This window comes from Scyliorhinus torazame, chromosome 15 (assembly GCF_047496885.1).
Source record: "Scyliorhinus torazame isolate Kashiwa2021f chromosome 15, sScyTor2.1, whole genome shotgun sequence".
Taxonomy (NCBI): domain Eukaryota; kingdom Metazoa; phylum Chordata; class Chondrichthyes; order Carcharhiniformes; family Scyliorhinidae; genus Scyliorhinus; species Scyliorhinus torazame.
Window position 1 is genome coordinate 124,111,087 of NC_092721.1, and position 25,315 is coordinate 124,136,401.

At 44.8% G+C, this 25,315-nt stretch overlaps 1 protein-coding gene across 6 annotated transcripts in view; it reads left to right on the forward strand.

Moving 5' to 3' along the window:
• LOC140391794 (cytoplasmic protein NCK2) overlaps positions 1–25,315 on the forward strand; it is a 121,257-nt gene that overhangs the window by 11,888 nt on the left and 84,054 nt on the right. For 2 of the 6 annotated variants that reach the window (XM_072476671.1, XM_072476668.1), the window contains exons 2-3: positions 21,617–21,715; positions 22,355–22,445. The exons of 2 other annotated variants lie outside the window; for them this stretch is intronic. The gene's annotated coding sequence lies outside the window, so the exon portion shown is untranslated. The remainder of the gene's footprint in view (positions 1–21,616; positions 21,716–22,354; positions 22,446–25,315) is intronic. 2 more of the 6 variants (XM_072476672.1, XM_072476669.1) reach the window with 1 other exon arrangement.

The following is a 25,315-nucleotide window of genomic DNA, read 5'->3' on the forward strand; positions in this document are numbered from 1 at the left end:
ATGGCTCTGTAGTTTCTAACAGTATGCCTAGAGTATTCAGGTAGCGGTAAACTTGTATATTTCAGCTGCATTAGTGAACATGTGTGTTTTTCAATATGGCTGGCTGGAAAGCATGCTCTGAATTTCAGAACTTTAAATAGTTTCAGTGGAATCACTGGGTTGAGCACTGTTATATTTAGGGATTTTTGATCATTTTACGTCACAGAATGGAATTTGAGATTTGTGTTATTAAAAGTACGGACATACATTTGAATTAGGAGCAAGAGGCCCCTCAAGCTGGCTCTGCCATTCAATAACATCATGGCTGATCTGATTGTGGCCTCAACTCTCTACAGTCTGACCTACCCCCCCCCCATGTAACCTTTGATTCCCTTGTTAGTCAGGAATCTTATCCATCTCTGCCTGAAAAATATTCAGTGACCCTGCCTCCGCCGCTCTTCATAGAAGAGAGTCCAAAGATCCTCTGAGAGAAAAAGATTCTCCTCATCTTCATCTGGAATGGGAGACTCCTTATTTTTAAACTGTGTCCTCCAGTTGTAGTCTTTCACTCAAAGGGAAGCATCCTATTGGCACGCCCTGTCAAGCCCCTCACGATCTTGAATGTGTTGATAAGATCACCTCTCATTTTTCTCATCCAGGTATTGGGAGCGAGGCTTCTCTGAACTGCAAAGCATTTATATCCTTTCTTAATTAAGGAGACAAAAACTCTGCATAGTACTCCAGATGTCATCTCACCAATGCCCTGTGCAACTAGAGCAAACTCTTCCTACTTTTCTATTCCATTTCCCTTGCAGTAAACATTTGCCTGATCACTTCCTGTCAGTACCTGCATACTGACTCTTTGTGATTCATGTACCAGGGCACCCAGATCTCCCTGTACTACCAAGACTGCAGTCTCTCTCCATTTAAATAATATGCTGCTTTTCTGTTCTTCCTGCCAAAGTGACAAGTTCACATTTGTTCACATTATACTCCATCAGTCAAATTTTTGCCTATTCACTTAACCTATCTATATCCCATTTATTTAACTACCATGTCTTTGATCTTCTCATCTAAGTCATTGTTAAATGTTGAGGCCCCAGCACAGGTCTCTGGAACTCCATTGAAACACTGCCAATCAGAAAAAGACCCATCTATGTATACTGTTTTCTGCCAGCTAATCTTCTATCCATGTTTATCCCTACACCACGAGTTTTGATTTTCCACATTGCAGATTGCATTTTATTTCCAGATTGCACCCTTAAATTATGCTGATCACCCTGAGTTATCCTATAATCTAATTAGGAATTTGACATTACTCCTGGCCTATAAGCAAAAACTGAAGCGGGAGAATCTGTCAAAGAAAGTTGTGCATTGTTGGTCTGAGGAATCGGATGATCTCCTATGGGACTGCTTATGAGTCAGTGGACTGGTCACTATTTTAAAAACTCTGCGACCAGCCTGAACGAGTACGCCACTACAGTAACTGACTTCATTAGTAAGTGTGTAGAAGACTGCCAAAGAAACAAATCCGCGTGTTTCCCAACCGGAAACCCTGGATGAACAGGGATATCCACTGCTTGCTGAAGTCTAGGTCTGAAGCATTCAAGTCAGGCAACCCTGACCTATACAAGAAAGCCAGAAATGATCGAAGGAGATCCATCAAAAATGCCAAAAGACAGTACCGGACCAAGCTCGAGTCCCAGGCTAGCCACACTGATCCCCGCCGACTATGGCAAGGTCTGCAAGACATAATGGGCTACAAGCTGAAGGCAAGTAAAATCACCGGCTCCAATGCAGCCCTCCCTGATGAGCTCAACGCATTCTATGCACGCTTTGAACAAGAGGTCAGCGAGAGCAAGTCCTCCACCCCAGAAGCCTTGGCTGAACTTGTATCTGAGATCACCATTGCAAACATCCGAGCAGCCTTCTCGAAGGTCAACCCTCGGAAAGCCACTGGCCCGGATGGGGTATCCGGACGGGCGCTCCGGTCTTGCGCGGATCAGCTGGCTGGGGTATTCGCAGACATCTTCAACCTCTTTTTACAACAATCTGAGGTCCCTATCTGCTTCAAGAAGACAACCATCATCCCTGTACCAAAAAAAAGCCAAGCAGTGTGCCTTAATGACTCGTCCAGTGGCTCTGACATCCATCATCATGAAGTGCTTCGAAAGGTTAGTCATGGCACAAATCAATTCCAGCCTCCCGGATTGCCTTGATCCACTGCAGTTCGCCTATCGCTGCAACAGGTCCACAGCAGACGCCATCTCCATGGCCCTGCACTCTACCCTGGAACACCTAGATAACAAAGACACCTATGTATCGACTATAGCTCAGCCTCCAACACCATCAATCCTACGAAACTCATCTCCAAACTCCTTGGCCTCAGCTCCTCTCTCTAAGACTGGATCCTGAACTTTCTAACCCACAGGCCACAATCGGTAAGGACAGGCAACAACACCTCCTCCACGATCATCCTCAACACCGGTCCCCCACAAGGCTGTGTCCTCACCCCCCTACTATACTCCTTGTACACCTATGACTGTGGCTAAATTCCCCTCCAACTCTATTTTCAAATTTGCTGATGACACCACAGTAATGGGTCGGATTTCAAACAATGACGAGACAGAGTACAGGAATGGGATAGAGAATCTGGTGTACTGGTGCGACGACAATAATCTCTCCCTCAGTGTCAACAAAACGAAGGCGATTGTCATTGACTTCAGGAAGCGTAGTGGAGAATATGCCCCTGTCTACATCAATGGGAACAAAGTACAAAGGGTCGAGAGCTTCAGGTTTTTAGGTGTCCAGATCACCAACAACCTGTCCTGGTCCCCCTATGCCGACACTATAGTTAGGAAAGCCCACCGACTACTTTCTCAGAAGACTAAGGAAATTTGGCATGTCCCCTACGACTCTCACCAACTTCTACAGGTACACCATAGAAAGCATTCTTTCTGGTTGTATCACAGCTTGGTGAGTGGATCCTGCTCTGCCCAAGACCTCAGGAAATTACAACAGGTCGTGAATGTAGCCCAATCCATCACACAAACCAGTCTCCCATCCATCGACAGTCTACAATTCCCGCTGCCTCGGAAAGGTAGCCAGCATAATTTCGGACTCCCACGCACCCCAGACATACTCTCTTCCACCTTCTTCCGTCAGGAAAAAGATACCAAAGTTTGAGGTCCCGTACAGACTGACTCAAGAACAGCTTCTTCACTACTGCCATCAGACCTTTGAATGGATCTACCTCGTATTAAGTTGATCTTTTCTCTACACCTTGCTATAACTGTAACATTATATTCTGCAGTCTCTCCTTCCCTATGTACGGTATGCATGGTTTGTGCAGCATGCAAGAAACAATACTTTTCACTCTATACCAATACATGTGACAATATTCAATCAAATCAAATTACGGTCATAGCCTGAATGTAAGGCTCTCTAACAGGAGTAACTAGCTGTATCACAATGCCATCTAAGGCAGATCCAAACTTATAATAAACACATAATCTAGCTAACACTGAAGTGCAACACCTAGAGAGGGTGCTGCCTTGTCAGAAGTATTATCTTTCACATGAAACATTAAACTCAGTCTGCATATTCTGGTGAATCACGTGGAACTAAAAGATTCCACAGCACTAAGAGTTCTTCCATGTGTGTGCTGGCCAGCATTCCTGTCTGAATAACGGCAGAAAATAGCCAGATTAATTGTTTTTCTGGCATGTGCTGGTCATTCTGAGGGCACTTCCACTCCTATTACTTGCTGTATGATGGATATGGTCATGAAATTGTAAATAGATGACCAGTTTGTAGTACAAGCTTAGGGTTTTGTATATAAGAAAGCCTTTTGTGACTTAAGGATGCTAGAATTATGTCTAGCTTCCCCTATGAGTTATAGAGGAACGTCTTAATGATGTTAAGAGCTTTGTATTCAGGAGACAAAATAAAAAGTTAGGTAGTTACAGTACTTTAATAATGACATCTGGGGATCTGGTGAGAAGGTTATAGAGCCTTTTCCAGTGTCTGTAGTTTGCAATCTTTATTTAAAGTTCATTTTATTAGGCTTTGATATGTTTATATTTTTGCTACAAAGGCATCAGTCAGGCTTATTGATGTGCTACAAGTACTCCTACCAACTTAGATCATGTGAACAGTTCATGTGAATTCTTTAATTATAATAAGGTGGGATGTGTTACTCTATACATTTTTGATTATTGTATATGTTTAAGAAAAATACCACCATTAGTGAGTGATGCAGCAAAGATGTTCCCATCCTTGCACTGTTGAACAGAATTAATTCCACTGTTGTTTCTGTCATGCTGGTGATGCAGCATGGTGCTGTTTAAGCTTTGCAGTTGGCCCTGTCACCAAAGTACCTTAGTTCCTGTATCTTGTCTACTGTTAACAATGTGAATGTTTTCTGTATTTGAGTGCAGCATCAAGATGTTTTGGGTTAATGTTGCATTGCTTGGGTCTTGGAAACACAGACAATCTGAAGCTTTTTTCCAGTTAAGGTGAATAGGGATGAAAACAGAAAATGCTGGAAAATCTCAGCAGGTCTGGCAGCATCTGTGGTGAGAGAAACACAGTTAACATTTTGAGTATGTATGACTTACTGGGATGTTGACATTTTCAAACAAAAGTTTGAAGTAAGCAGTTACTGCGTGTTTCATTAGGTCTGCCTCTGCTATTTTATTATTGTTTTATGTTGTGATCACTAATATCTCTGCTGCTTCCCAAACTTGGTTTGGGGACTGCCGTCAAAGGTAGTGAGATGGGAAGTTGAGTGGTAGCGCTGGGATGTGTGACCCTGTGCATTCACAAATTAAACTGTCCAGACAAAATTTATTTGGGTTTAAATTGAATTATTAGTTATGCATCAGTGGTAGTGACAGGGTTTTGCTGTGGATATGGATTTTTTACATTCCACTCGGATATAGATTTGCAACATGGAAACAAGATTATTAGAGACATACCTGTTCTTTAAAAAGAAAAAAGTCTTGTAAATGTAGGACTGGGACGATGGTACCAGGCTCCTAGTACAATAAGGAGAGACAATTTCTTTATTATTTGTTGAGGCAGTAGTTAGTAATACAAACACTTTATACATTTCAACTCTCCCTGCATTTTCATGGCGAAAATGTGAATTTTGCCTGGGGCCTGGTGTTGTGCCACAACCTTCAGTTGCTACCTCTGTTGAAATCAGTTAGCTCAAGCTCAGAACCTTTTAGTTTGTATGTGTACTGTATCTGGGAATGTGTTTAGTTGTCTTCATGAAGTCTTCTAATGCAAGTTGACGTACATAATCGTCTCGCTACCTTCACTATTATAGGTAGTAATTTGGTGCTCTTATTATTTGCTGCCTGTGCTATCTTTAGTGCAGTTTCTTTCTACACCATGTTGGCTTGCATTATATCTCTGGCCTTCACATGTTGTCATATCATCTGTGCTGGACTTGCATTCTACATTAGCATTGGCCACCTTGTGTGTTGTGTATATATGTGCAAAGTGATTAAAGGTATCGTCGACTGTGCTATACAGCGGCTTAGACACAGGAATAACCTGGTCACCAATGCTCAGTTTGGGTTCAGCCAGGGCCACGTGGTTGCCAACCTCATTACAACCATGGTCCAAACATAGGACTTAGGAACTGTAGTAGGCAATTTGGACATTCAAGCTTACTCTACCATTTGATAGGATCACGGCTGATCTGATTGTGGTCTCAACTCCACCTTCCTGTTGGCCCCCAAAAGTCTTGACTCTGTTGTCTTTTGAAAATCTACTTTAACTCAGCTTTGAATAAATCCAGTGGTTACTGTGGAAGAGATTTCCCCAGACTCACAATCCTTTGTGAGAAAAAAAAGGTCCTCATTTCCATCTTAAAATATGAACAAAAGAGCTGAACTGAAGAAGTGAGGTGAAAGTGACTACTCTTGACATCAAAGCAGCATTTGACCATGAGGCATTTTGGAGCCCTAGCGAAACTGACATCAATGGGAATTGGGGGTGGGGGAGTTTGTGAGGTGTTTGATTCGTTGTTGTACAAAGCAGCGACCGGATGGAGTGGAGGGCATCCGGGAAGACTTCCTGCCAGTGGGAAACTGGGAGACTTCGTAACCGTAGGGCCAGTAGGATGGTCTTCGAGACCGTTCCGTTCTCCCTCTCTACCTGACCGTTCCCCCGGGGGTTGTAACTGGTCGTCCTGCTCGAGGCAATGCCTTTGCTGAGCAGGAATTGACGCAGTTCGTCGCTCATGAAGGAGGACCCCGACAGGAGCATTGAGTTTTGTGTGGGCATGGAAGACCCCGAGGGTAAGGAGGGGGTTCCTGCAGCGTAGTAGGGACAGAGGGGGACTGGCGTTGTCAAACCTGGACGACTACTACTGGGCCGCCAATGTGGCGATGGTCTGTAAGTGGATGAGGGAGGGAGAAGGGGCGGCGTGGAAGAGGATGGAGATGGCGTCCTGTAAAGGAACGAGCCTAAAGGCGCTGGTGACTGCGCCGCTGCCGCTCTCCCCAAAAAGGTATACCACAAACCCAGTGGTGGTGGCAACCTTAAGGATCTGGGGGCAGTGGAGACGACACGGGGGGGTGACGGGTGCCTCGGTGGGGTCCCCGATTAGGAACAACCACAGGTTTGTCCCAGGAAAGATGGACGGAGGGTTCCAGAGCTGGCAACGAGCAGGAATTAGGAAACTAAGAGATTTGTTTATAGATGGGACGTTTGCGAGCCTGGGAGCGCTGGAGGAAAAGTATGAGTTGCCCCGGGGAACAAATTCAGATATATGCAAGGTGAGGGAATTTCCGCTGCTCCCGACACGGGATCCAAGATAGAGTGATTTCCGGGGTATGGGTCGGAGAGGGCAAAGTGTCCGAAATACATCAGGAGATGAGAAACGCGGGGGAGGCGATGGTAGAGGAGCTGAAGGGAAAATGGGAAGAAGAGCTGGGAGAGGAGATTGAGGAGGGTCTGTGGGCTGATGCCCTAAGTAGGGTAAATTCTTCGTCTTAGTGTGCCAGGCTTAGCCTGATTCAATTTAAGGTTCTACACAGAGCACATGTGACGGGAGCAAGACTGAGCAGGTTCTTCGGAATGGAGGACAAGTGCGGGAGGTGCTTGGGAAGCCCGGCGAACCACACACACACGTTCTGGTTGTGTCCGGCACTGGATGAGTACTGGAGGGGAGTGGCAAAGGTGATCTCAAAGGTGGTGAAGGTCCGGGTCAAGCCAGGCTGGGGGTTAGCGATATTTGGGGTAGCGGAAGAGCCGGGAGTGCAGGAGGCGAAAGAGGCCGATATTTTGGCCTTTGCGTCCCTGGTAGCCTGGCGCAGGATTCTACTCATGTGGAAGGAAGCGAAACCCCCCCGGCGTGGAGGCCTGGATAAACGATATGGCAGGGTTCATAAAACTAGAACGAATGAAATTTGCGCTCAGAGGATCGGTTCAGGGGTTCTCCAGGCGGTGGCAACCGTTCCTTGACTATCTCGCGGAACGTTAAGTGAAAATAGTTCGTCAGCAGCAGCGGTGGGGGGGGGGGGGGGGAGCACTATCTTTTGTTACTTTGTTAGTTCACTATATTATTTAAATAATGTTATTTATCAGTTACTGTGCTATTTTTCTGTTAATTTGTAATGTGGAAAAATTCTGTTTGAAAACTTTAATAAAATATATTTTTAAAAAAAAAAGGAGAACCCCCTATCACTATGTATGTAGGCGGGGCAACCGAACAGTGTAAAGATGGTGCAGAGGGCTTTAATGACCGTGGCTACGGTTATGTCGGGGCAGGGGATGGCGAAAGGGAACCGGGAGTACTCGTCAATCACATTCAGGAAGTACGTGTTGCGGTGGGTGGAGGGGAGGGGGACTTTGAAGTCCAGACTGAGGCGCTCAAAGGGACAGGAAGCCTTTATCAGGTGCGCTTTATCTGGCCTGTAGAAGTGTGGCTTGCACTCTGTGCAGATTTGGCAGTGCCTGGTGGCTGTCCTGACCTCCTCGATGGAGTAGGGCAGGTTGCGGGTCTTTACGAAGTGATAGAACCAAGTGACCCCCCGGGTGGCAGAGGTCCTCGTGGAGGGTTCGGCGACGGTCCACTTGTGTGTTGGCACATGTGCTGCGGGATAGGGCATCGGAAGGCTCGTTCAGCTTTCCGGGACGATACAAGATCTCATAGTTATAGGTGCAGAGTTCGATCCTCCACCGCAAGATCTTGTCGTTCTTGATCTTGCCCCACTGCATTATCGAACATGAAGGCAACCGACCGTTGGTCAGTGAGGAGAGTGAATCTCCTACCGGCCAGGTAATGCCTCCAATGTCGCACAGCTTCCACGATGGCCTGGGCCTCCTTTTCCACTGAGGAGTGGCTGATTTCTGAAGTGTGGAGGGTGTGTGAAAAAAAGGCCACGGGTCTGCCCGCTTGGTTGAGGGTGGCGCCAGAGCTACATCGGATGCGTCGCTCTCGACTTGGAAGGGGAGGGATTCGTCGATCGCGTGTATCGTGGCCGTTGCGATATCCACTTTGATGCGGCTGAAGGTCTGGCGGGCCTCTGTCAACAGGGGAAAGACCGTGGACTGGATCAGCGGACGGGCCTTGTCCGCATAGTGGGGGACCCACTGGGTGTAATAAGAGAAAAAGCCCAGACAGCGTTTCAGGGCCTTGGAACAGTGAGGGAGGGGGAACTCCATAAGGGGGTGCATGCGTTCAGGGTCGGGGCCTATAATCCCCATTTCGCACTATGTAGCCAAGGATGGCTAGACGGTCGGTGCTAAACACACATTTTTCCCTGTTGTACGTGAGATTCAGGGCGTTTTCAGTCTGGAGGAATTTATGGAGGTTAGCGTTGTGGTCCTGCTGATCGTGGCCGCAGATGGTGACGTTATCGAGGTACGGGAACGTAGCCCGAAACCGTACTGGTCAACCATACGGTCCATCTCCCGTTGGAAGACCGAGACTCCGTTAGTGACGCCGAATGGAACCCTTAAGAAATGATAGAGCCGCCCATCTGCTTCAAAGGCAGTGTATTTGCGGTCGCTCGGGCGGATGGGGAGCTGGTGATATGCGGACTTAAGGTACACTGTGGAAAAGACCTTGTACTGTGCAATCCGATTGACCATGTCGGATATGTGGGGAGAGGGTACGCATCCAGCTGTGTGTATCTATTGATGGCTTGACTATAGTCTATGACCATCCTCTGCTTCTCCATGGTCTTTATAACTACCACCTGAGCTCTCCAGGGACTATTGCTGGCCTGGATTATGCCTTCCCGCAGCAGCCGCTGGAATTCCGACCGGATAATGGTTCAGTCCTGGGCGCTGTACCGTCTGCTCCTAGTGGCGACGGGTTTGCAATCCGGGGTGAGGTCCGCAAACAGGGAAGGCGGGTCGACCTTGAGGGTCGCGAGGCCGCAGATAGTGAGTGGGGGTATAGGGCTGCCGAATTGGAACGTTAAACTCTGGAGGGTGCACTGAAAATCCAACCCCAGGAGTGTGGCAGCGCAGAGGTGGGGGAGGACGTAAAGCCGGTAGTTCTTGAACTCCCTCCCCTGCACCGTGAGTTTCGCGATGCAGAACCCTTTGATCTCTACGGAATGGGATCCTGCTGCCAGGAAAATCTTTTGATTACTCGGGTGGATCGGAAGAGAACAGCGTCTTACCGTATCGGGGTGTATAAAGCTCTCTGTGCTCCCAGAGTCGATCAGGCAGGGTGTCTCAAACCCGTTGACGAGTACCGTTGTTGTTGCCGTTTGCAGCGTTCGGGGCCGCGACTGGTAAAGGGTCACCGAAGCCAGTCGCTGTTGCTGCATTGGGGCGTTTTGTTCAGGCCCCGTGAAGTCGTCCATTCCGGGGTCCTTGGCCGTCAGCCAAGGTGGCGGCGTCCACTGGTCGCACACGGTAGGGGGTGGACAAGATGGCGCCGCCCATTGATCGCATGTGGCTGGGGAGCACAAAATGGCGGTGCCCATCCTTCCCGCATGGAGTCCGGGACCCGAGATGGCGGCGCCCATTGGCCGCACGTGGATCGTTGGGGGGGGGGGGGTGCCGGGGGGTCGATCGTGGCGGGGGTCCACGGTGCTCAAGGGGCAGCCGCACGGTTGGGGACGTATGGAGTCCGGGACCCAAAATGGCAGCACCCATCCTTCCTGCGTGGAGTCCGGGACCCGAGATGGCGGCGCCCCTCCCTCCTGTATGGAATCCGGGACCCAAGATGGCGGCGCCCGTTGGCCGCACATGGATCATTGGGTTGGGGTGGGGTGCCGGGGGGGTCGGTCGTGGCGGGGGTCCATGGTGCCCAAGGGGCAGCCGCGCGGTCGGGGGCGTATGGAGACCAGGACCCAAAATGGTGGTGCCCGTTGGCCGCACATGGATCGTTGGGGGGGTTGAGTTTGGGGTCCTGGTTCTCCCCGGTAGATTGCGGCGACCCCCCGGACCTGGCACACCGCTACAAAGTGCCCTTTTTTGCCGCACCCTTTGCAGAGTGCTGGGCGGGCCGGGCAGCGCAGCCGGTGGTGTTTCGTTTGCCCGCAAAAGTAGCAGCGCGGCCACCCCGGGTGGGCTGGTGCTCTGGCAGCACAGGCCGGTCGGGGGGTCGGTCATGGCGGGGGTCCACGGTGCCCAAGGGGCAGCCGTGCGGTCGTGGGCGTAGGCACGGGAGTACTGTGATGCCACATCGAGCGAGGCAGCAAGGGCCCGTGCCTCCTTGAGGCCTAGTGCGTCTCTCCAGCAATCGCTGGCGAATTTGGGACGGGAGCATACCTACTACGAAGGCATCCCGAACTAGTAGTTCCGTATGTTCATTAGCCAAAACCGATGGGCAGTTGCAGTTTCTCCCCAGTATCAACAGCGCACTGTAGAATTCGTCCGGCGATTTCCCCGGGGATCTGCCGTCTCGTCGCGAGCTGGTGGCATGCGTAGACCTGGTTGACGGGCCGAACATAGATTCCCATCAGCATGGCGAGCGCCGACTGGCAATCCTCCGCGTCCTGTATGAGAGTGTAGATTTCCGGCCTCACCCTGGAATGCAGGACTTGCATTTTCTGGTCTTCTGTCGTCACGCAGGTGGCCGTTCGGAGGTATCCTTCGAAACACGCTAGCCAGTGTTTAAAAGTGGCCGCTGAGTTTGCTGCGTGGGGGCTGATTCGCAGACACTCCGGAGTGATTCGGAGCTCCATGTCCTTTAAGTCTGCGTAATAAATTGTAGCACGATCAATCACTCACGAGACGAGAAGAGATGGAGTCAATCGATGGCTTTATTACGCAGACTTGTTCCCCAGCAGCACAGTTACAGAATGCGGCTGCTGGGAGAACCCGGGCTCTTATACTCCACCTTAATGGGTGGAGCCAGTAGGCGGCTGATCCAATCGGGACCCAGCGTCTATCCACCAATAGCCTCTCGGCATCACAGGGTACCGTAATACCCCTAATACATACCACTACAGTCAGATAATTTGAATTATTTTTAACAACAAAATTACATTGTTAATTCAAGTTAAACAACCCTGAATTAAAAGGAATAAGTATTAAAACCTGGGTCTGCCGCAAGCCAGAAAGTTATACTAATCATAATCCTTTCTCTTTCCTTCTGGAAAGACATTTATCACTCCATGTCCACCCCACCGTTAAGTTTGTGTTAAAACTAATCTCACATTAACACCACTTTATGAATTTGGCAGTGTAAATCCACGCCGGTTCCATACTGGCATAAAAGTTTCACCTCTCTGATGCCAAGTTCCATACCGTTACAATGTTTATATCCTGGCAGTGCGTTCAAAATCAGCCTCTGGGCTTGATGATTATTTTGTGGCAACTGTTGTGCTTATTTGAAGTCAACATACTGGCATTCCAACATCTTGAAGTGACTTTGAAAATCCACATTCCGCAGTAAAGTAGACAAAAATACGTAGACTAAAGATTAGTAGAGTAGAATCCTCTGCAAACAGATATATTTATGAATCAATTCATGTTTAATAGCTTTGATAATGTTACCCTTGTGCATGTTTATTCTTCCTTTGTTGAATAGAGACCTTAATATTTCTCGCTGCACTTGTGCTGGTGTTATTCCCTGTAAAGATAGTTATGAATGATGATAGTCTGTGCAGAAGAATGCTCTGCTCATTATTGACTCAGCTGTTACAATTGAGTTATTGATATTAAAACAAATCTGTTGTGTCTGCATTCTAGCTTAGTTGGAGTACTTAATGTTCACATACCATTGTTGCATGATCCCCTTACACATAGAGAAATGCATTTTGATGACTATTGAATATATAATTTAGTTAGGATTTTTACATTTACCCAAGATTAGAATTTAATATAGATAAACTGGCAAATTTTCAATTCTTTAAGTCAAGACTTTGGTTAATCATGAAAGCCTGATAGCCTGGTTTATAATCTGTGGTCTTATAATTCACTTTTAGTTTTATCCTGCTATTAAGATGGATCTTATGGATTTTATTTCAATCTATGTCCTTATCTACCTTAAGTTCTACATTTCCACTTGCTCCAATTTTATTATTCTCATTCTCTTAAAATTTCACCTTCAAACCACCCTGCTTTTGTCATTGCATGTAGCCACTGCTCTTCAATTTTCCATTTTAAAGTGCTGTAGTACATGTTAGCACAGACTGCTAAGCAGTGGAAGTCTGAGAAATTTTACATGTTCATATAGACAATATTCATAGACACTCCACTAGCTAGATTAGTCAGACATGACCTACTTACCACAAATCTGCGACCTAACTCCATATACCTGCCGTTGGCCCATATCCCTTAATATTTTTGCTCAACAAAAATCTATCCATCTCAGCTTTAAAATTAACAACTGTATTCGCATCAGCTGCTGTTGTGGGAGAGCGTTTCAAGCCTCCACCACCTTTTGAGTGAAGAAGTTCTTCCAAACATTTCACCAATGGAAGTAGCTTATCTTGTCTACCCTGTCTTCCCTTGTTAATATCTTAAATACTTTGAACAAATGATCCCTCAGCCTTCTAAATTCTGGTGAATGCAAGTCTAATTTGAGTAATCTCTTCTCGTAAATCAAGCCCTGTAATCCAGACATGATTTTTGTAAACCTACATTGCACTCCCTCCTAGCCAAAATATCTGTTCCACAACACCTTTTAGATTTTAAGATCTATAAAACTTCAGTAACTTTTATCACCATGCTGTTAGGGTTGCTTCAAAGTTGAATAGCTATTCCTATTGTTCGCTGAAATCTAAAAAAAACTCCTCTGCATAGGTTTCAGTATCCCCTTGAATATGTTTTCCCCCTTTGTTCTCTCCCTTATCTTACCTAATTTCTTTAAAACTGCACTCTCCCAGACTTAATTACCTTTATCTCTTTATTTTAGCTTTTGGAGGTTAAAAGAAGAGTAAGCACCCTTCATCCACCTTCCCTGTAATACCTTTCCTTCACACTTTGCATGTCTTATCCTTTGAATCCCAGTGATCTATCCAGAAATGTTCATGTTCTGTAACCACTTTTACTAAATTGCATTAGGTAAACATCGGGGGCTGGATTCGCCGCCCCGCCGCACCACATTTCTGCCCCGACCCACCGGCGGGATTCTCCATTACGCCGGCCGGTCAATGGGGTTTCCTATTGTGGGGCAGCCCCACGCCGTCAGGAACCCCCCGGGCGCTGGCAAAACGGAGAATCCCGGCAACAGAGAATTCAGTCCCTGATTTCAGTGTTGCTAGTCTCACTGTCACTCTGTCCCTACCTTAATTATCTTATTCGTATATACCCACAGTTTAAAATATATGACTGGAGCATAACCAACAGAAAATATTCCAATTTCTTGGATTTCGCTGATATATTTGCATGATACCATTGACTTCAGTTTTGCGAGAGCCTCTTGATGCCACACTTGGTCAAGTGTGGCCTAGTTGTCAAGGGCAGTCACTCTCGCCTCTGGTGTTCAGCTCTTTTGTCCATGTTTGGACTAAGACAGTCAAACAATCGGGAGCTGAGTGGCACTGGCAGCACCCAAACTGAGCATCAAAGAGCAGATTGTTTCTGAGCAAGTGTAGCTTGATAGAACTGTTAATGACCCATTCCGCCCATTTGCTGATGATCAAGAGCAGACTAATGAGATAGTAATTAGGGGCTGTTTAGCACAGGGCTAAATTGCTGGCTTTGAAAGCAGACCAAGGCAGGCCAGCAGCATGGTTCAATTCCCGTAACTGCCTCCCTGAACAGGCGCCGGAATGTGGCGACTAGGGGCTTTTCACAGGAACTTAATTGAAGCCTACTTGTGACAATAAGCGATTTTCATTTTTCATTCATTTTTCAATTGACCGGGTTGGATTTATCCTGCTTTTTGTGGACAGTACATACCTGGGTTGTTTCTCCACATTTCCGGGTAATGCCTATGTTGTAGCTGCACTGGAACAGTTTAACTAAGGGTGCAGTTAGTTCTGGAGCACAAGTCTTCAGATCTATCAATGGAATGTTATTAGGGCCCATAGCGGTTGCTATATCCAGTGCCTTCAGCTGATTCTTGATATCACGTGGAGTGAATTAATCAAATTGACTCTGACATCTGAAGTGCTGGGGACATTACAAGGAGGGTAAGATGGTGATCTACTCGGCACTTCTGGTTGAAGATTATTGCAAATGCTTAAGCCTAATCAGTTACAAATGCTTCAGCCTTGTCTTTTGCATTAATGTTCTGGGATCCCCATCATTGAGGATAGGGGCAATTGTGGAGCCTTTACTTGTTCAATATTCTACCACCATTCACAGCTGGATGTGGGGGTCTTGCAGCGCTTAGATCTGATTCATTAGTGGTGGGATCGTTTAGCTTTGTCGTACACTGCTTTTGCTGTTTGGCATGCAATTAGTTCTGTGTTGTAGCCTCATTAGATTTTGCAGCTTATTTTTAGATATATCTGCTCCTAGTTGGCCCTCCTACACTCTTCATTGACCCAGGATTGATCTTCTGGTTTTATGGTAATGATAGAGTGAGAGATATGCCACTCCATGAGGCTACAGATCGTGTTTGAATAAAGTTCCACTGGTGCTGATGGCTCACAATGCCTCAAGGCTGCCCAGTTTTGAGTTGCTCAATCTGTTCCAATTCTATCCCATTTAGAATGATGGTTGGGCCATATAATACGATGGAGGGTATCCTCAATGTGAAGATGGGACTTTGTCTCCACAAGGAATTTGCCATGGTCAGCCTGTAAGTACCATCATGGACAGATGCATTTACGACAGATATAGTGGTGAGGAGAGGTCAAGTATGTTTCCCCCTCTTGTCGATTGCCTCACCACCTGCCACAGATCCAGTCTAGCAGTTATATCATTCAGGACTCTGAACAGCTCAGTCAGTAGTGGTGCCACCAAGCCACCATTGGTGGTGGACATTGAAGTCCCCCACACAATCTGCATTCTGTGCCTTAGCCACCCTCATTGTTGCTTCCAAGTGCTGTTCAACATGAAGGAGTACTGATTCATCAACTATGGGAGGGTGATGGGTGGTAATCCGCAGGAGGATTCCTTGCCTAACCTGGTATCATGAGATTTCATGGGGTGAGGTCTGGCAGATGAAGTACAATGTTGGTAAATGTGAGGTCATCCATTTCAGTAGGAATAAGAGCAAAATGGACTGTTATTTAAATAGTAAAAAACTGTGCAGAGACTAGTTTTTTAAAATTCCAGATTTGTAAGTTGAATTTAAATTCCACCAGCTGCCATGGTGGTGGAATTCCACCCCAGTCCAGTGGCAGCAGCCAGTCCAATATTTAAATGAAGGTTTCTGAGTCTCCATTTAGCTGTTTTCCTCTGGGCAAGTCTATTTAAATTGAGGCTGCATTTGCATATTTTGCAGAAATAAGATAAAGTTTGAAAAGAAAGCTAGTGCAATGCCAGTTCATATGCAGTACTCACTGGAGCCCAGTGCTACATAATAAAATGCTGCTAACATCACTATTTTTTATTCTAATAGTCCCTCGAAAATATTTGATTATTTTCAATCATTCATCCTCTTTGTAGTCTTCTCTTCGCACTATATTAATTCAGCTCCTGTTTCAATGAAAAAACTATACTGGCTATTTTTGATACAGATTTGTACCACATAAATTTGTATCCTGCTGTTCAACCTATTTTTCTTGTGTTTCCAGGTTGAAATGGTTCTTGGGTGCTTGATTAATTAAAGTAATATATTATGAGCATATTTAGCTCGACATAGACTGAGAGTCAAAGTCACAGAGCAATGCAGCACCGAAAAGACCCTTCAGCCGATCACGTGTGTGCCGGTCAAAAATGACCACCAAAGCATTCTAATCCTGTTTTGTAGCACTTGGCCCATAGCCTTGTATGCCTTGGCATTGCAAGTGCACATCTAAATACTTAAATGTGGGGTATCTGCCTCCACCACCCTTTCTGGCAGTGCGTTCCAGACTCCCACCACCCGCTGAGGAAAAGGTTTTCCTCCCATCCCCTCTAGACCTCCTGCTACTTATCTATGTCCCCTGTCATTGATCCCTCCACCAAGAAGAAACATTTCTTCCTGTCTACATCTTGAGGATATACATTTCAATCGTGACCCCCTTCAGTCTCCTCTGCTCCAAGGAAAACAAGCCCAGTCTATCCAACCTCTCTTCATAACTAAAACCCTCCAGCCCAGGCAACATCCTGGTAAATCTCCTCTGCACCTTTTCCAGTGTTATCCCATCCCTCCCCTCCTATAGTGTGGATTCCAGAACTGCCCACACTACTCTTGTGGTGGCCTAACCAACGTTTTATATAGTACCTGCGTAACCTCCCTGCTCTTATGCCATGGCTAATAAAGGCAAGTATATTAAATGCCTTAACCGCTGTATCCACCTGCCATGCTACCTTAAGGGTCTGGTGTACAGATCCCTGTAATCCTCATTGCTTCCCAAAATCCTGCCGTTCAACAGGTCGTCCCTTGCCTTGTTTGTCCTGCCCAAGTGCACCACCTCACATTTATCCGGATTGAATTCCATTTGCCACTGATCAGCCCATCTGAGCAGTCCATCTATATCCTCCTGTAATCTAAGGCTATCCTCCTCACTATTTACCAGCCCACGAATTTCCGTATCATCCGTCAATTTATTGATCAACCCTCCTGCATTCATGTCTAAATCATTTATGTAAACCACAAACAGCAAGAGCTTCAACACTGATCCCTGCGGGACCCCACTGGATATAGGCTTCCAGTCAAAAAACACCCTTCAACCATCACCCCTGCTTCCTGCCACACAGTAATTCTGGGTCAAATTTGCCAAATTTCCTTGGATCCCTTGGGCTCTTGCCTTTGCCATCAGTCTCCTATGTGGGACATTATCAAAAGCCTTGCTGAAGTCCAAGTAGACTGTCAAATGCATTGCCCTCATCTTCACACCTGGTCACCTCTTTGAAAAATTAATCAAGCTGGCCAGACATGACCTCCCCTTAACAAAACCATACTGACTGTTCTTGATTAATCCCTGCCTCTCCAAATACAGATTAATTCTGTCTCACAGAATTGCTTCCAATCGTTTCCCCATCCCTAGCTTAGACCTGTGGTTTCCTGGTTTATTACTGAATAATGGTACCACATTGGCTGTCCGGCAGTCCTCCGGCAGGTCTCCTGTGGCCATAGAGGAAGTGAAAATTATTGCCACTGCCATTTCCTCTCTTACCTCACTCAACAGGGTGGGATACATTTCATCTGGCCCTGGAGATTAGTCTACTTTTAAGGCTGCTGGACCACTCAGAATCTCCTCCCTGTCTGTTAATTTCATTATCACAGTCCTTCTTCTTGATTTCTATCCGCACACCCTCCCTCCCACTAGTGAACACCGATACAATTTATTCATTTAGAACCCTACCGACATCCTCCGGCTCCACACTCAAATTACCACTGTGGTCCTTAATGGGTCCTACTCTTTCCCTAGTTATCCTTTTACTCTTAATGCACTTGTCAAACAACTTAGAATTTTATTTTATCTGCTAGTATCCTTTCATGGCACCTTTTTGATCTCCTATTTTCCTTTTCAAGTTCTCTCTTGCACATTATGTCCACCTCTAGGGCATCTGCTGTTTCGAGCTTTCAATATCTGACATAAGCCTCTGCTGTTCTTTTTATCCACTGCTGTATATCACTCGATATTCGCTAAATTTGTTGGTCCCATCCTTTTGCTTTATTGGAACATATTGGCCCTATACTCTCTCCTCCTTGAATGTATCCCATTGGTGTGTCACCGATTTACCTAAATGTGCCTGCTCCCAGTCCACTCTGGCGAAATCATATCTGATCTTTATTAAAATCCGCCTTCCCCAAGTTTTGAACTTTGATCTCAGGCCCATCCTTGTCCTTTTCGGTAACAGTCTTGACGCGAACGGAGTTGTGATCACTGTCAGCAAAATGGCCCCCGCTGATATATCAACCACTTGCCCAGCTTTGTTAGATAAAATTAAGTCCAGGACTGCGCCCTCTCTTGTAGGACCTACTGCTTAAAAGTTCTCTCGAACATATTTTAAGAATTTTGCTCCCTCTGAATCTTTTGCACTATGACTTGCCCAGTTAATGTTGGGGCAGTTGAAATCTTCTCTTCTATTACTCTTTGACTGTAAGGGGGCCTATAGAACACTCCCAGCAATGTGATTGCTCCTTTTTGGTTTTTAAGTTCTACCCATAAGGCTTAATTTGAAGAGCCTAGTAAGATATCATCCCTCCTTATTGCTGTAATTGATTCCCTGATCAAAATTGTGACATCCCCTCCTCTTTTACTTTGTTCCCTGTCTCGCCTGAAAAACCTATATCCTGGAATATTGAGCTGCCAAACCTGTCCCTCACTATGTCTCGGTGACAGTAATGACATCATTCCCCCATGCGTTAATTTGTGCCCTCAACTCATCTGCCTTGTTCATCAGACTCCTTGCATTAAAATAAATACTATCCAATCCATGCATGGGTAGCACAAGTGATTAGCACTGTGGCTTCACAGCACCAGGGTACCAGGTTTGATTCTGTGCTGGGTCACTGTGCGGAGTCTGCACATTCTCCCCGTGTCTGCCTGGTCTGGGTGCTCTGGTTTCCTCCCACAGTCCAAAGACGTGCAAGTTAGGTGGTTTGGCCATGATAAATTGCCCTTAGTGACTAAAAAAGGTTAGGAGGGGTTATTGGGTTACGGGGATAGCCTGGAAGTGAAGGCTTAAGTGGATACGACTTGAGGGGCCGAATGGCCTCCTTCTGCACTGTATGTTCTATGTTCAATCCTGCCAAACTTCCTTGTAACTTAACTGGCCTATAACTTCAATGCCTTCCTGACTTGATTGAACTTAAGACGGCAGTGAATTCAGAACTGCTTAGGTTCATAAAACTTATACTGTGCTATGCTGATACAGCAACCTGTATTTATATAGCACCTTTTGATAAGGTAGTATTTCACAGGAGTGTTACCAAACAAAATTTGATACCATGCCACATAAGGAAATATTAGGGCAGATGGCCAAAAGCTTGGCCAGAGGTAGGTGTTATGGAGCATCTTAGACGAGGGAAGAGAGGTACAGAGGTTAACGAAGAGAATTTCCGAATTTAAAGCCTGGGCCGCTAAGAAACAGCCGAGGTATCAAATTACGAGCAGTCGGATTCGGCTTTGGACTGTTGCCAGGGAAATAGATGGAGTGGGAGGCTAGGGAATGGAGTTTGTGTAGGGACAGAAGACAGCACATGCATCCTAAATTGGCACTGGAGTATGTTATTTCAGGAGGAGAAAATATTTATTTGGTGAGTCTGAATTTGGTGAATATTTATTTGATGGTAGCACAGTGGTTAGCACTGCTGCTTCACCGTGCCAGGGACCCCGGTTCGATTCCCGGCTTGTGTCACTGCCTGTACGGAGTCTGCACGTTCTCCCTGTGTCTGCGTGGGTTTTCTCCGGATGTTCCGGTTTCCTCCCACAAGTCCCGAAAGACGTCCTGTTGGGTGAATTGGACATTCTGAATTCTCCCTCACTGTACCCGAACAGGCGCCGGAGTGTGACGACCAGGGGCTTTTCACAGTAACTAGTTCCCTGGCAACAGTCCAAAGCCGAGTCAGACTGCTCGTAATTTTGTACATAGGCTGTTTCTTCGTAACTTCATTGCATTGTTAATGTAAGCCTATTTGTGACACTAATAAAGATTATTATTATTTGCTGAATAGGAGCCCCGTTAGCTGTTCAGTGTTGCAGGTTGCCATTGTAAAACTGTGGTCTTCGACTTGGAAGGTAGCATCCTGACTGTTGGCTGCCAGACTGCAGTGTTAGTGCCATCACTAGTTTTCTTGTACAGAACTGAGCCTTGAAATGAACAAATATTACTAAAATCTAACAATGGAAACAATCGCCTCACCTATACTTCATTGCTGGTCATATGTTGTTTTGTTTCACTCAAGCCTGCGAGAATTGTTTTAAAACTACTACTCAAGCAAGGTCAACTAGCCTTGACCCAAAACAAGGTTGACCAGATTTCCCTTGATCCCAGATGCTCGTAGAAAGTAATTTTTGAATCTCTATGCCAGGAAAAAATACTTTGAAATTCTGATTTAAAAACCCTTGTAGTTAGTGCAGTCCTGGAACTGCTTATGTAGCTGTTTTGTATCAGTAATTAGTCAGTTTATGGACATGGTGAGGTTTTTAGGCCACCGTGTACTGATGCAGAATTGGAGCCGTGCCTTAATTATACTCACGTTGTAAGTTGGTCTTATAACCTAACAGCCAAGTCTAAGATTTTGCTTTAATAAATAGACTACTATTCAAACCTAAATTCGTTGTCATTGCATGTTTAACTGTAAATCCTATTGGTACGGCTCTGTACCATAAATATCCTTCTGCTCCGTACAGGATTTTTGGTACATCCCAATAACTCAATAGATACATGTATCTGGCATACAGAGCAGAAAGGACCATGTTTCAATCTCTGATCTGTGCTGAAATAGTTTGTCTAAATTAGAGTGATTGGTAGCAGTTTGCCTTAATACCTTGGACGAATAGTTGGGCAAGAGGTGGAAAAGTTGAGGGTGTGATGGATCAGCCAAGTTTCACACCTCTGTTTTCTAGTTAGAAGTTGCATGCCTGGGCATTGAGGACAGCAACAGGCTCAAGTCGGATGGCTCATACATTAAGAATTGTGTCAGCTACGGAGTTGTGCCTGTGGAGCTAGCATGAGTCAGCAACTTGACGGAGAAGAGAAAATTAGAAATGTAGCGGAGGTGGTGTGGTGAGATTGCCATTTCACATAAAAAGCACAGATTTTGGCTGTGTTCATTGTGCAGCATATTTTATAAAGTGCCCCATTTATTTGCTTGTCAATTACATCTGTGAATTCTTGTTAATCAGAGTGCAAATTAAGAATGTACGAATTTGTTATACATTTTCTGTTTAATTAACTTTTGACAGTCCTTATTTGCCCATCCCTTGGTTAATGTCTTTTGAAGGATGTTATGCCGTTTTGCTGCTGTACTTTGCAGAAATCTAGGAGCCTTTTTGCTTCTGACTTCCCACCCTTTTTCACACTTGCTGCTTTAGGGGAGAGCAAGATGATCAGCAACGCAAACATTTTCCTTTAATGAATTTAATGTTTACAAAGTTTATAATGAAAGCAAAAGCCCTCCATGTTTACACGTGTAGTTTCTCATGTATTTCAGCCAGCAGTTGTAAATTGTGTGACACCATCATCGTCATCTTGTGACAAAAGGCTGCTAATGACATCTCCTCAAAGCAGTTAATGGCTGCCACAGAACCAAGTAAGCTTCCAATTTTGAATTTTTCTGCCATGTAATAAGCTACGATCTTTGTATAAACTACAAGCTTTTTGTAATCTTTTCATGTATTTAAGACATTGATAGTATTTTAGTTTGATACTAGAACATATGTAGCTAAAATTTAATTTATTTTGCCTGCCTACTCTGCCATCGTTCATCCAACAATATTGTGCTTGAAAGCTCATTGTCTGGAGGACTATGAACATTTTTGACAGTTCATTGAAGACTGTTGTCTGTACAATAGATGTACATTCATTTATTTGCAAAATCAACACAGTTCATCAGTTATAGTTTCCAGCATTTCTTTCTAGCTTCTAACTAGTTCAGTCCTGTTTCAGTGAGATGACTCGCAACACAATCGAAGCTTGCTCAATAATCTGATTTACCCACAATTTGCAAAATGGCTTCTTCATTCTGAGTTAGATAAGAATAAATAATAAAACTGAAATTTTGAAGTGTAGTCTCTGTAATTCTGCATTCCTTATGCGCATTATTACAAACTTTACAGTGCAGAAGGAGGCCATTCAGCCCATCGAGTCTGCACTGGCTATCTGAAAGAACATTCTACTGGCCCCATTCTCCTGCCGTATCCCCGTAACCTTGCACATTTTTTCTTTTCAGATAACAATCCAATTCCCTTTTGAATGCCTCGATCGATCCTTCAACCACCACCTTCTCAGGAAGCTCGTTCCAGACTCCAACCATCCTCTGGGTGAAAAGACTTTATATTGCTTCTATTCCTTTTGCCCATTATTCTGAATCTGTGCCCTCTAGGCCTAAATGTTCTCTTGGGAAGGAACAGTTTCTCACTCTTTACCTTGACCATACCCCTCAGGATCTTGAGTACCTCCATCAAGTCTTCCCTCAGCCTTTTTTACTCCCAAGGAAAATAGACCAACCTCTCAAGTCTGTCCTCATAGCTACAGTTGTTCATCCTGCAGTCATTCTTGTAAATCTGTTCTGTACTCAATTCCTTTAACATCCTTTCTCAAGTATGGCGACCAGAACTAGATTCAGTACTCCAGATGAGGCCTAACTAGGAGTGCTTTGCATAAGTTCAACACAACCTCCTTACTCTTGTATGCCCCTATTAATAAAACCTTAGATACTGTGTGCTTTATTAATTTTTTTTCAAGATGCTGATTTATATACGCATACACCAAGGTCCCAATGGATTTGGGACCTTGGTGTATGCGTACTTTGGATTTTCAGCCTTTATTTTATGCTGTCTCTCCACATTCTTCCTTCCAAAATGAATCACCTCTCACTTCTCTGCATTGAACTTCATCTGTCACTTGTCTGCCCAATCCACCAATATACCCATGTCCTTTTGAAGTTCAAAGCTATCCTCATCACAGTTCACAACGTTTCCAATCTTCATATCAATTGCAAATTTGAAATCATGCTCTGCACGCCACAGTCTAAGTCATTAACATATATCAGGAAGATCAAGGGCCCCAATACTTGCTTTAAGTATTGGATGTTCTATCAATAAGGGAATAGTGTAGATGGGCTTTAGAGTGGTTTCACAGGTCGGCGCAACATCGAGGGCCGAAGGGCCTGTACTGCGCTGTAATGTTCTATGTTCTAATACTGACCCCAAGTGAACTCCACAACAAACCTTCTTGCAACTTGAAAAAATAACTATTTATCACGACACTCTGCTAACACTCAGCAAATTTCATATACAAGTGCCTACTTTCCTTTTTATTCCAGGGGCCAGAATTCTGCTCACAAGTTTGTTGTGTGGTATTGCGTCAAATGCCTTTTGAAAATCCATACAAACACCAACTGCTTTGCTCTTATCAATTACATCCAGAAAAACTCCAGCAAGCTAGTTACACATGATTTTTTCTTAATGCATCCATACTGGCTTTCTTTCATTATCCTGTCTGTGATTATTGATATATTGGCCCATGCAAGTGTTTAGGGAGATAAGTAAACAGTGGCATGTACCATGCTGCTGTGCACGCCATACCTGTTTACGTTCCATGTGGAATTTCAGGTGAAAGGATACTCAAATTGCAGTACTGTTGAGAGAATTCTACTTGTTGGGTTTGTCAGCTTTAGTGTTTGATATCAGCACAATGGAATTGGAAAAGGTTAGAACCGGATCTTGTATTTAATTTGTTCTATGTTTTGGGTTTATGAACTCTTCAGAATTACGTAGTGCCAAACAATCCTGAGGGAAAATGACACAGTTGTAACATAAACAAACTTGCTTTAAGTATTTTAAGTATTGGATTTTCATCAAAGTCAAAAATGGGGATCCAGCCAGTGTTAAGTATTTATATCAAATTGTTCATTAAAGTCATCATCAGTTTGCCCTACTAAATGTCCTTTGTTTTGAGATGAATGTATATTTGATTATTGTTAACTAATGGTCCCATTCGTGAGATTTTGCAAAAGTAACAATTATATTAAATGAGGGAGGAATAGTTACTTGAAAATTAATATCACATGTCCAAATGATTAAACCATTGATGCTACACAAACCTTCTGTGGAGCACACCGTGTACTGTATGCCTTGCTAAGAGACCAATAAGAAATTTAACTGTTGGAGATAAGTGAATTTTGAATCCGATAACTTCACTATCAATTTACTCCGATTGACTGCTTTGCAGCCCATATAGCCCAGTAATGATAACATACAGCCAAAGTATGGGATTCTTTTTAGATAGAACATGCTTTATGGTGCATCTAGAGTAATGCTATAGTTTAATTCAAAAGAAAAAAATCTTTACTTCATTCTTTTAGCTAGATCTAAAAGCTAGATTGCTTTTTGCTTTACTAATTAAGGACTTGGTTTGAGGTGTTTTGGATCCACATAACCATGACAGATTTCCAGTGAGCTCTTTCCAGTTGTGGTGTTGGGTGCTCTGGTGCACAGATGAGCCAACACAGTTGTATGTGGTACAACTCTATTTTATTTTCACTCTTATAATAGTTTGTTCTGGATACTCTGCACATGCTGTCTCCCTGAGTGTTTCGTGTAGCAGGTCTGTCCTGGTCCTCCTCTCCAGCTAATACTGACCACCAGGTGTCGTGTTTGTGCTTTTATATCTTTCTGTGATTGGTTGTGGTGGTGTGTGTTCTGATTTGTCTGTTGGTGTGTCTATCATGATGTGTGTGTTTGAATATCATGACATCCCCCCTTTTTACAAAGATATGTGCCTACGTGGTTATAAATATAATCGTGTCGTGAGTGCATCTAAGAGTGTGTGCGTGTGTTGTGTGCAGCGTGTGTATATGACGTAACTATTTACATGGGGCGATGTCGGGTGCGTCACACTAACAAGGTTGTACCATAACAAAACATGAATGCGAAAAAAAAAACTTGAACAGTGGTCCGGTCAGACGATATCTGGAACGATAAACAACAACAGGTTATAATACAGAAGTGTTTGACTTTTTGAACGTATGAACAGCGTTATAAGTCCAGTCTAATGGGTGACCGCCTCAAGAATAGGCTGGTCCTCAAGCCGGTTCAGCTGTGGAGATTTGGGTTCACACTGGTTCACCTTGGACTGTTGGAGGTGATGCTGTTGCCGAAGTCTCTACTTTTCCATTTGTTGTACTTCG